The 11200-nt window shown below is 40.0% G+C and overlaps 2 long non-coding RNA genes across 2 annotated transcripts; both read left to right on the top strand.

Annotated features, from left to right (window-relative positions):
• Nucleotides 1–306: 306 nt before the first annotated feature.
• Nucleotides 307–2107, top strand: LOC148762085 (uncharacterized). Its single transcript, XR_016026950.1, has 3 exons — nucleotides 307–446; nucleotides 1092–1176; nucleotides 1947–2107. It is a non-coding gene; the product is annotated as an uncharacterized LOC148762085 (long non-coding RNA).
• A 6084-nt stretch (nucleotides 2108–8191) lies between these two features.
• LOC148762086 (uncharacterized) lies at nucleotides 8192–9961 on the top strand. Its single transcript, XR_016026973.1, has 3 exons — nucleotides 8192–8300; nucleotides 8946–9030; nucleotides 9801–9961. It is a non-coding gene; the product is annotated as an uncharacterized LOC148762086 (long non-coding RNA).
• The last annotated feature ends 1239 nt before the right edge of the window (nucleotides 9962–11200 follow it).

The following is an 11200-nucleotide window of genomic DNA, read 5'->3' on the forward strand; positions in this document are numbered from 1 at the left end:
TTGCCCCATTTGGTTAATATTGATCAATAGTAGTGTTATTTTAGGTTGAAAAGTAGAAATAATGAGATTCCGGTACATTTCGGAGTATAAGGGCAAAATCGTAATTTTTTTGTCTCGGGGGCAAATCAGTAAAATTTTCGGCCCAGCACTTGTCAAGACCAAGGGATTTTAATTGTGGTAGGATTGGATAAATACCAGAATATTTGTGGTGGAAAATTAAGAAGAAAAAGTCAAAAAGTTAAAATTTTGGCCAATAAGCATGTGACACATGGCATGCTTGATTATTTTATTATTTTCTATAGAAATCAGCCCATTAAATCCCCAATTCCCTCACCATATTCGGCCTAGACATCCAGCAACCAGAAAAAAGGAAGAACAAAAGGAAAAACAAGAAAACCTAGGTGGAAATTCAAAGAAAAAGTGAAGAAATCAAGGAAACAAGCTAGGTAAGTTAAAATTTCTTTAATTCTCCTTGATACCTAGCTTACCCATGCTTTTGTTCTTGATTTCCATGGTTGAATATTGAGTTATCATGATGAATTCAATTCTGAAAAATGGGTATGGAAGAGGAATTGTTGTTGGAATAATTTGATTTTAGACTATGTTAGTGTTTAGAGATAGTTAAGCATGGTTATGAACAAAAACACTAAAGAAATATTTAATTTCTCTAGGGTTCCTTGTTGGCTGAACCATGAGGGCTGAATATCAATGGGGGATTGTTTTTATTTCAAGGAAAATGGCATGGAAAATGATGAAGTAAGGTGAAACGGTTATGTAGAAAAAATTCGATGCTAGTACACCAAATGACCAAATTTTTTTTCTATAAGGAATTGTGAGGGTTCTAATGCTGAATTTGGCTTTATTTAAATGTATGTGGTAAATTAAGGTATTAGAGGAGAAATGAATTAATTTAGAGGTGATTTGGACACAATCGTCGATTAATCGGGTGATCGGTCGAATTTAATCGATACCGTGATTAAGCGGTAATCGGGTATATTTGTGCATTTACATATCAAGCATTAGTAGTTTAAATTAATTTATATCAATTTAGGGACAATATAGTAAATTCCTCGACTTGGTTATTTGTCAAGGTGGTGAGACGTCCGGAAAAGGCAAAGGAATTACGCCTGAGGACTATTAGTCAGAGTTCACCCGGAATCTGAATTTTCGACACCTGTGAGTGGACTGCCTATCAAAATTGTTTTGGGAATATGACTGTTTTGAACAAAGTGTTTGAATGATTTTATGCAATTTTTCATGAAAATGAATGCCTTGGGAACAAGCTTTTGAGAAAAGGTTTATGTTATGAAATGTGGTTATTATGGATTTCTATGTGGCTGCATTATGTTGATATACATATGTGCTTGAATATAATGTTGTGTAATTATGTTGACTCGGCTATGTGCGAGTAGGGAGTGTGCATAAGCCGAGGATGACCCGGTTATGTGCGAGTAGGGAGTGCGCATAATCCGGTGATGACCCAGCCATGTGCGAGTAGGGAGTGCGCATGAGCTGGTGATGATGATGATGGGTTGGTGAGATGATGATGATGGGTATATACGTATATATATATACATATGTAAATGTGTGTGATATAGCAAATTGATGGACAATGATTTATGGTTGTAATGTACGTAAAATTTGACACATTATACTTTGAGAATTTTCATGAATGTTAGGTTGATTTTATTAGTTTAGTAGGATGGCTTTTGTTGAGTGAGGAAAAATGTTTATCTTGTTGCCTTGTTTTCACTGCATCGAAATTCATGCTCGCTGTAGCGAAAAAAAAAACTCTGGGGTTTGGAGGGGTTTTAAATAGGAATGAACTAAATTGCATTGTTTGAAACAAGTGCATCATGATTTTAAATTTTTCCTAATTGTTGCTTGTTCCCTTCCTTGTTCACTCACTGGGTTTATACTCACCATTTTCAAATTCATGTTTTCAGATCACGAGGTAGCCGATAATTAGGACGAGGTGTCCTTGTAGATCTGTGTACATCTTCTGGTAGGTGTCTCGGCATTCGGTAGCTGTATATCCATCCGAGTCACTCCGCTGGAGGTCGAGTATTATTTTGTTATGTATAGATGAACTTAAATGTAAATTTTAAAAGAGTAATGCCAGTACGAGTTGGCAATGTGTATCACTATTTTGACTCAAAGTCATGAAATACGACTTAGTGATAATAAATAGAATCATAAGTAAAATAAATAATAGGCTTGCTTGGGTTTAGTGGATTACGTCCATTGGACCCATGCGCCGGTCATGACCCGGAATTTGGGTCGTGACAGTATTGGTATCAGAGCCCTAGGTTTGTCTAGGTCCTAGAACTTCCTTTTTGTTAGTCCAGCGGAGAGTCGGGTCTTTATGTGGGAACTTCAGTTGTAAAGTGTGAACCGCGGCACATTTTACAACCAAATGACCGCATAGATTCCCTATCTTAGAAACCACCTGTTGCTTTAAGTATGATTATAATATGTGTTTAATAACAGGCGTTTGCTTTTGTCTAGGTAAGAATGCCGCCTAAGACACGAGCCGCCTCAAGACGGGCAAGGGAGCAAGATGTTCCCATTGAGATGGCAGATAGACCACGGGCATCCACCCAGAGAGGCCGAGGTAGACGTGGCAGGGTCACTAGGCCGGTGGGGTTGGATACGCCTGTGAGTAGGCAAGAAGAGGAACAGTCCTCAGGTGATGTAGATAGACACCCAGCTAGGGGTATTACTATTGAGGATTTGGCGGCAGGCCTACAGGGAGTTAACCGGGTTGTAGAGATGATGGCGACCCGCATGGAAGATATACAAAGGGTAGTAGAGGGGAGACCTACAGTACAAGAATCCCCTAGCTCCCAAGGACAGGCCGATCACCAACATCATGAGGAGGAGAGGGGACATCTAGATATTTCTCTTCCTGACTTTCTCAAGCTTAAGCCTCCAACATTTACAGGGTCTGATGCATCGGAGAAACCCCAGGTTTTCTTGGATAAGATGGAAAAAATTTGTAAAGCCTTGGGATGTTCTAGTGTTCGGTCAGTTGAGCTAGCCGCCTTCCAATTAGAGGATGTGGCGCAGGAATGGTATAGCTCTTTATGTAGAGGCAGACCGACTAATGCAACACCGTTGGCCTGGAGTGAGTTCAGTGTAGCCTTCTTAGATCGATTCTTACCACTCAGTGTGCGTAATGCCAGAGCTAGAGAGTTTGAGACTTTGGTACAGACTTCAAGCATGACGGTGTCTGAGTATGACATCAAGTTCACGCAGCTAGCTCGTTATGCGCCCTATCTCGTTTCTACTGAGGAGATGAAGATTCAGAGGTTTGTGGATGGGTTAGTGGAGCCATTATTTAGGGCTGTGGCATCCCGAGATTTCACTACCTATTCTGCAGCAGTGGATCGTGCTCAACGCATCGAGATGAGGACCAATGAGAGTAGGGCTGCGAGAGATAGAGCAAAAAGGGGCAAGACAGAGGGTTATCAGGGCCGTAGAGATTTCAGCAGTGGTGGTTCATCTTCTAGCCGTCAGGGTCCACAGAGGGACTCACGGTTACCGCAGCAGGGGAGTGACGCACCTGGTGCTAATATTAGGGTGGGACAGAGAACCTTTAGTTCTAGGAGGCAGCAAGATTCTAGACAGAGTAGTCAAGTCATTCGCTCTTGTGATACTTGTGGGAGACGACATAGTGGACGGTGCTTCCTTACTACAAAAACTTGTTACGGGTGCGGTCAACCTGGGCATATTAGGAGGGATTGTCCGATGGCACATCAATCACCAGATTCTGCTCGTGGTTCCACTCAGCCAGCTTCATCTGCTCCGTCAGTTGCTGTCTCATCTGGCCGGGAGGTTAGTGGATCGAGAGGTAGAGGTGCGGGTACTTCCTCTCAAGGCAGACCATCTGGGTCCGGACATCAAAGTTCTATTGGTAGAGGCCAAGCGAGGGTGTTTGCTTTAACACAGCAGGAGGCTCAAACATCCAATGCCGTGGTCTCAGGTATTCTCTCCGTTTGTAATATGAATGCTCGAGTACTATTTGATCCTGGTGCTACCCATTCTTTTATCTCTCCATGTTTTGCATCTCGGTTGGGTAGAGGTCGTGTTAGGAGAGAGGAACAATTAGTGGTGTCTACTCCTTTAAAGGAGATATTTGTGGCCGAGTGGGAATATGAGTCTTGTGTAGTGCGAGTCAAGGATAAAGACACTTCGGTGAATCTAGTGGTGCTAGACACCTTAGACTTTGATGTAATCTTGGGGATGAATTGGTTATCACCCTGTCATGCTAGTGTGGACTGCTATCATAAATTGGTTAGATTTGATTTCCCCGGTGAACCATCATTTAGTATTCAAGGGGATAGGAGTAATGCTCCAACCAATTTGATATCGGTCATATCTGCCAGAAGATTATTACGACAGGGTTGTATAGGTTACTTGGCTGTTGTAAAGGATAGTCAGGCAAAGATTGGAGATGTAACTCAAGTGTCGGTGGTGAAGGAGTTCGTGGATGTATTTCCTGAAGAGCTACCAGGTTTGCCTCCTGAACGGGAGGTTGAGTTTTGCATAGATTTGATTCCCGACACTAGACCTATATCCATACCCCCATATAGAATGGCACCTGCAGAGCTTAAAGAGCTTAAGGATCAGTTGGAGGATTTGTTGGATAAAGGTTTCATACGACCTAGTGTATCCCCATGGGGAGCACCAGTGTTATTTGTGAAGAAGAAAGATGGGTCACTTAGGCTGTGCATTGATTATCGACAGCTTAATAAAGTGACGGTGAAGAATAAATATCCTCTCCCAAGGATAGATGATTTATTTGATCAACTACAAGGAGCACAATGTTTTTCTAAGATAGATCTACGATCTGGGTACCATCAGTTGAGAATCCGGAATGAAGATATACCCAAGACCGCATTTCGAACAAGATATGGGCACTATGAGTTCTTAGTGATGTCATTTGGGCTCACGAATGCTCCTGCAGCCTTTATGGATTTGATGAACCGAGTGTTCAAACCTTATTTGGATAAGTTTGTAGTGGTGTTTATTGATGATATTTTGATATATTCAAAGAGTCGAGAGGAGCATGAGCAGCATCTTAAGATAGTGCTCCAAATTTTGAGAGAACATCGATTGTATGCTAAGTTCTCCAAGTGTGAGTTTTGGCTCGAAAGTGTTGCATTCTTGGGGCATGTGGTATCTAAGGAGGGGATACGAGTTGATACAAAGAAAATTGAAGCAGTGGAAAAATGGCCAAGGCCAACATCAGTTACGGAGATTAGAAGCTTTGTGGGTTTAGCTGGCTATTATCGTCGCTTTGTGAAAGACTTCTCCAAAATAGTTGCCCCTTTGACTAAGCTGACACGTAAAGATACAAAATTTGAGTGGTCTGATGCTTGTGAGAATAGTTTTGAGAAGCTTAAGGCATGTCTCACCACAGCTCCAGTGTTAAGCCTGCCGCAAGGCACAGGGGGTTACACGGTGTTTTGTGATGCATCGGGGGTTGGTTTAGGATGTGTATTGATGCAACATGGGAAGGTGATTGCGTATGCATCTAGGCAACTTAAAAGGCATGAGCAGAATTACCCCATACACGATTTGGAAATGGCAGCAATCGTGTTTGCCTTAAAGATTTGGAGACATTACTTGTATGGTGAGACTTGCGAGATATACACGGACCACAAAAGTCTGAAGTATATATTTCAGCAGAGGGATCTTAACTTACGGCAACGTAGATGGATGGAGTTGCTAAAGGATTATGATTGTACTATTCTTTATCATCCCGGTAAGGCCAATGTAGTGGCGGATGCCTTGAGTCGAAAATCAATGGGAAGCTTGGCACATATTTCCATTGGTAGGAGATCTTTGGTTAGAGAGATCCATAGTTTGGGAGACATAGGTGTGCGTTTGGAAGTTGCGGAGACAAATGCTTTGTTAGCACACTTTAGAGTGAGGCCTATTTTAATGGACAGGATTAAAGAAGCACAAAGTAAAGATGAATTTGTGATTAAGGCCTTAGAGGATCCTCAGGGTAGGAAAGGAAAAATGTTTACTAAAGGCACAGATGGAGTGTTGAGGTATGGAACCAGACTTTATGTGCCTGATGGTGACGGGTTGAGGAGAGAAATATTAGAGGAAGCTCACATGGCAGCTTATGTGGTACATCCAGGGGCTACAAAAATGTATCAAGATTTGAAAGAGGTGTATTGGTGGGAAGGACTTAAGAGAGATGTAGCTGAGTTTGTCTCCAAGTGCCTGGTTTGTCAGCAGGTTAAGGCCGAGCATCAAAAGCCTGCAGGGCTACTACAGCCATTACCAGTACCCGAGTGGAAGTGGGAACATATTGCTATGGACTTTGTAACGGGTTTGCCTCGAACCAGTGGGGGATATGATTCAATTTGGATAGTAGTGGACCGGTTAACAAAGTCAGCTCATTTTCTTCCGGTTAAGACTACTTATGGGGCTGCCCAATATGCTCGAGTTTATGTGGATGAGATAGTGCGACTACATGGTATTCCCATTTCTATAGTATCTGACAGAGGAGCTCAGTTTACTAGTAGGTTTTGGGGAAAGTTGCAAGAAGCATTGGGCACTAAGTTGGATTTCAGCACAGCTTTCCACCCTCAGACTGATGGACAATCTGAACGGACCATACAGACATTGGAGGATATGTTGAGGGCTTGTGTGATAGACCTTGGTGTCAGGTGGGAACAATATCTACCCTTAGTGGAATTTGCCTACAACAACAGTTTCCAAACTAGCATCCAAATGGCACCATTTGAGGCCTTATATGGACGAAGATGTAGGTCACCCATTGGATGGCTAGAGGTGGGAGAAAGGAAACTTTTGGGGCCTGAATTGGTGCAGGATGCAACCGAGAAAATACACATGATCCGTCAGAAGATGTTAACAGCACAAAGTAGACAGAAATCATATGCTGATAACCGACGGAGAGACTTGGAGTTCCAAGTAGGAGATCATGTATTTTTGAAAGTTTCACCAACTAAAGGGGTAATGAGGTTTGGCAAGAAAGGGAAGTTAAGTCCTCGGTATATAGGGCCATTCGAGATCTTAGAAAAGGTTGGAGCGGTGGCTTATCGTTTGGCATTACCACCAGACCTCTCTAATATTCATCCCGTGTTTCATGTGTCCATGCTTAGGAAGTACAACCCAGATCCATCACATGTAATACGGTATGAAACAATTCAGTTGCAAGATGATCTAACCTATGAGGAACAACCGGTAGCTATCCTTGATAGGCAAGTTAAAAAGCTCCGTTCAAAGGATGTAGCCTCAGTGAAAGTGTTGTGGCGGAATCACACTAGCGAGGAGGTAACGTGGGAAGCTGAGGATGAGATGCGGACAAAGCATCCACACCTCTTCGATATGTAAAGGTAAGCCACTCTACATTGAATTTAAATTCGGGGACCGAATTTTTATTAGTGGGGGAGAATGTGAGACCCTGTCAAGCTCGATTAAAAGACGGTATTGTATCGAGTGGTACAACTAAGTTAAATCGAGCCTTGAACTAGTTCAAATAGAAATTCTAAGAGGAATTTGAAAATTTTAAAACCAACAGAATGGTTTAGAATAGTGATTTGGAGTTCAAGGTCCAGTTTGGAGTCCATCAGAAAATTGACCAATTAGGGACAAAACGGTCATTTTACCATTTGATGATTAAATGGAGATTTTTAGCCAAGATTTGATCACATTTGACCAAGAATAATTATATGAAATATAATTATGATTATTGGAGTATAAAATGATGTTTAGTAGTGAAAAATTGTGATTCCCGGTATTTATAGAGTAGAAGGGCAAAATGGTAGTTTTACCACTAGTGGACTAAACGAAAATTTTTTTAAACAATTTTTGCCCCATTTGGTTAATATTGATCAATAGTAGTGTTATTTTAGGTTGAAAAGTAGAAATAATGAGATTCCGGTACATTTCGGAGTATAAGGGCAAAATCGTAATTTTTTTGTCTCGGGGGCAAATCAGTAAAATTTTCGGCCCAGCACTTGTCAAGACCAAGGGATTTTAATTGTGGTAGGATTGGATAAATACCAGAATATTTGTGGTGGAAAATTAAGAAGAAAAAGTCAAAAAGTTAAAATTTTGGCCAATAAGCATGTGACACATGGCATGCTTGATTATTTTATTATTTTCTATAGAAATCAGCCCATTAAATCCCCAATTCCCTCACCATATTCGGCCTAGACATCCAGCAACCAGAAAAAAGGAAGAACAAAAGGAAAAACAAGAAAACCTAGGTGGAAATTCAAAGAAAAAGTGAAGAAATCAAGGAAACAAGCTAGGTAAGTTAAAATTTCTTTAATTCTCCTTGATACCTAGCTTACCCATGCTTTTGTTCTTGATTTCCATGGTTGAATATTGAGTTATCATGATGAATTCAATTCTGAAAAATGGGTATGGAAGAGGAATTGTTGTTGGAATAATTTGATTTTAGACTATGTTAGTGTTTAGAGATAGTTAAGCATGGTTATGAACAAAAACACTAAAGAAATATTTAATTTCTCTAGGGTTCCTTGTTGGCTGAACCATGAGGGCTGAATATCAATGGGGGATTGTTTTTATTTCAAGGAAAATGGCATGGAAAATGATGAAGTAAGGTGAAACGGTTATGTAGAAAAAATTCGATGCTAGTACACCAAATGACCAAATTTTTTTTCTATAAGGAATTGTGAGGGTTCTAATGCTGAATTTGGCTTTATTTAAATGTATGTGGTAAATTAAGGTATTAGAGGAGAAATGAATTAATTTAGAGGTGATTTGGACACAATCGTCGATTAATCGGGTGATCGGTCGAATTTAATCGATACCGTGATTAAGCGGTAATCGGGTATATTTGTGCATTTACATATCAAGCATTAGTAGTTTAAATTAATTTATATCAATTTAGGGACAATATAGTAAATTCCTCGACTTGGTTATTTGTCAAGGTGGTGAGACGTCCGGAAAAGGCAAAGGAATTACGCCTGAGGACTATTAGTCAGAGTTCACCCGGAATCTGAATTTTCGACACCTGTGAGTGGACTGCCTATCAAAATTGTTTTGGGAATATGACTGTTTTGAACAAAGTGTTTGAATGATTTTATGCAATTTTTCATGAAAATGAATGCCTTGGGAACAAGCTTTTGAGAAAAGGTTTATGTTATGAAATGTGGTTATTATGGATTTCTATGTGGCTGCATTATGTTGATATACATATGTGCTTGAATATAATGTTGTGTAATTATGTTGACTCGGCTATGTGCGAGTAGGGAGTGTGCATAAGCCGAGGATGACCCGGTTATGTGCGAGTAGGGAGTGCGCATAATCCGGTGATGACCCAGCCATGTGCGAGTAGGGAGTGCGCATGAGCTGGTGATGATGATGATGGGTTGGTGAGATGATGATGATGGGTATATACGTATATATATATACATATGTAAATGTGTGTGATATAGCAAATTGATGGACAATGATTTATGGTTGTAATGTACGTAAAATTTGACACATTATACTTTGAGAATTTTCATGAATGTTAGGTTGATTTTATTAGTTTAGTAGGATGGCTTTTGTTGAGTGAGGATAAATGTTTATCTTGTTGCCTTGTTTTCACTGCATCGAAATTCATGCTCGCTGTAGCGAAAAAAAAAACTCTGGGGTTTGGAGGGGTTTTAAATAGGAATGAACTAAATTGCATTGTTTGAAACAAGTGCATCATGATTTTAAATTTTTCCTAATTGTTGCTTGTTCCCTTCCTTGTTCACTCACTGGGTTTATACTCACCATTTTCAAATTCATGTTTTCAGATCACGAGGTAGCCGATAATTAGGACGAGGTGTCCTTGTAGATCTGTGTACATCTTCTGGTAGGTGTCTCGGCATTCGGTAGCTGTATATCCATCCGAGTCACTCCGCTGGAGGTCGAGTATTATTTTGTTATGTATAGATGAACTTAAATGTAAATTTTAAAAGAGTAATGCCAGTACGAGTTGGCAATGTGTATCACTATTTTGACTCAAAGTCATGAAATACGACTTAGTGATAATAAATAGAATCATAAGTAAAATAAATAATAGGCTTGCTTGGGTTTAGTGGATTACGTCCATTGGACCCATGCGCCGGTCATGACCCGGAATTTGGGTCGTGACAATTACTCCTTCAGAGGAAGTGTTTATGAAGGAATATGTGTTCAAGTCTTTGTGGTTCATATTAAGGACAAAGACACCCTAGCAGACTTGGTATTGCTTTTGACCTTGGATTTTGATGTAATCTTGCAAATGGACTAATTAGCATTCAATTTGCTAAAGTGGATTACCATTATAAGTTTGTGAAATTTATGTTTTCAGGAGAACCTTCGTTTTTGATTTATGGGCATAGTAGTCCAATGTTTACGAAAGTTATGTTAATTATGGCTGCTAGAAGAATGCCAAGGAAAGAAGGCCAAGGATATCTAGTGATGACGGGAGACATTTTGATGGGCAAAGGATGTTTGGATTATGTATCGATAGTAGGTGAGTATTCGGATGTGTTTCCAGATGAATTACTTAGATTACCTTTTAAGAGGGAGATTGGATTTTGTATTGATTTAGTTCTAGAGATGAGGCTAATATCTGTTCCTCCGTATTGAATGGCTCCAACTAAGTTAAGGGAACTTATGGAGTAATTAGAGGATTTGTTGAAGAAGGGCTTCATTAGCCTAAGTGTTTTACCTTGGGAAGTTTTGGTACTATTTGTGAAAAAGAAAGATGGTAGCCTTTGATTTTGTATCGACTATCGGTAACTCAATAAAGTGATGATAAAGAATAAATATCCATTCTCAAGAATAGATGGTTTATTTGATCAATTGCAGGGTGCAGTGCGCTTTTTTAATATAGACTTACACTCTGGGTATCATCAATTAAGAATCTGGAAGAGTGATATACCCAAGATAGCGTTCCGCACACATTATGGACATTACGAATTCTTAGTGATATCGTTTGGACTCACTACCACCCTAGCAGCCTTCATGGACTTAATGAACAGAGTTTTTTGGGCATATTTAGATAGATTTGTGGTCATATTTATAGACAACATATTGATTTTATTCTAAGAGCTCGGAAGAACATGCGCAACACTTGAGAATCATTCTTTAGATGCTCAGAGATCATAGATTATATGCCAAGTTTTGAAATGTGAATTTTGGCTAAATAAAGTTAGTTTCTTGGGAT

Source organism: Theobroma cacao, chromosome 6 (genome assembly GCF_053813885.1).
Source record: "Theobroma cacao isolate CCN51 chromosome 6, ASM5381388v1, whole genome shotgun sequence".
In the NCBI taxonomy this organism is placed as follows: domain Eukaryota; kingdom Viridiplantae; phylum Streptophyta; class Magnoliopsida; order Malvales; family Malvaceae; genus Theobroma; species Theobroma cacao.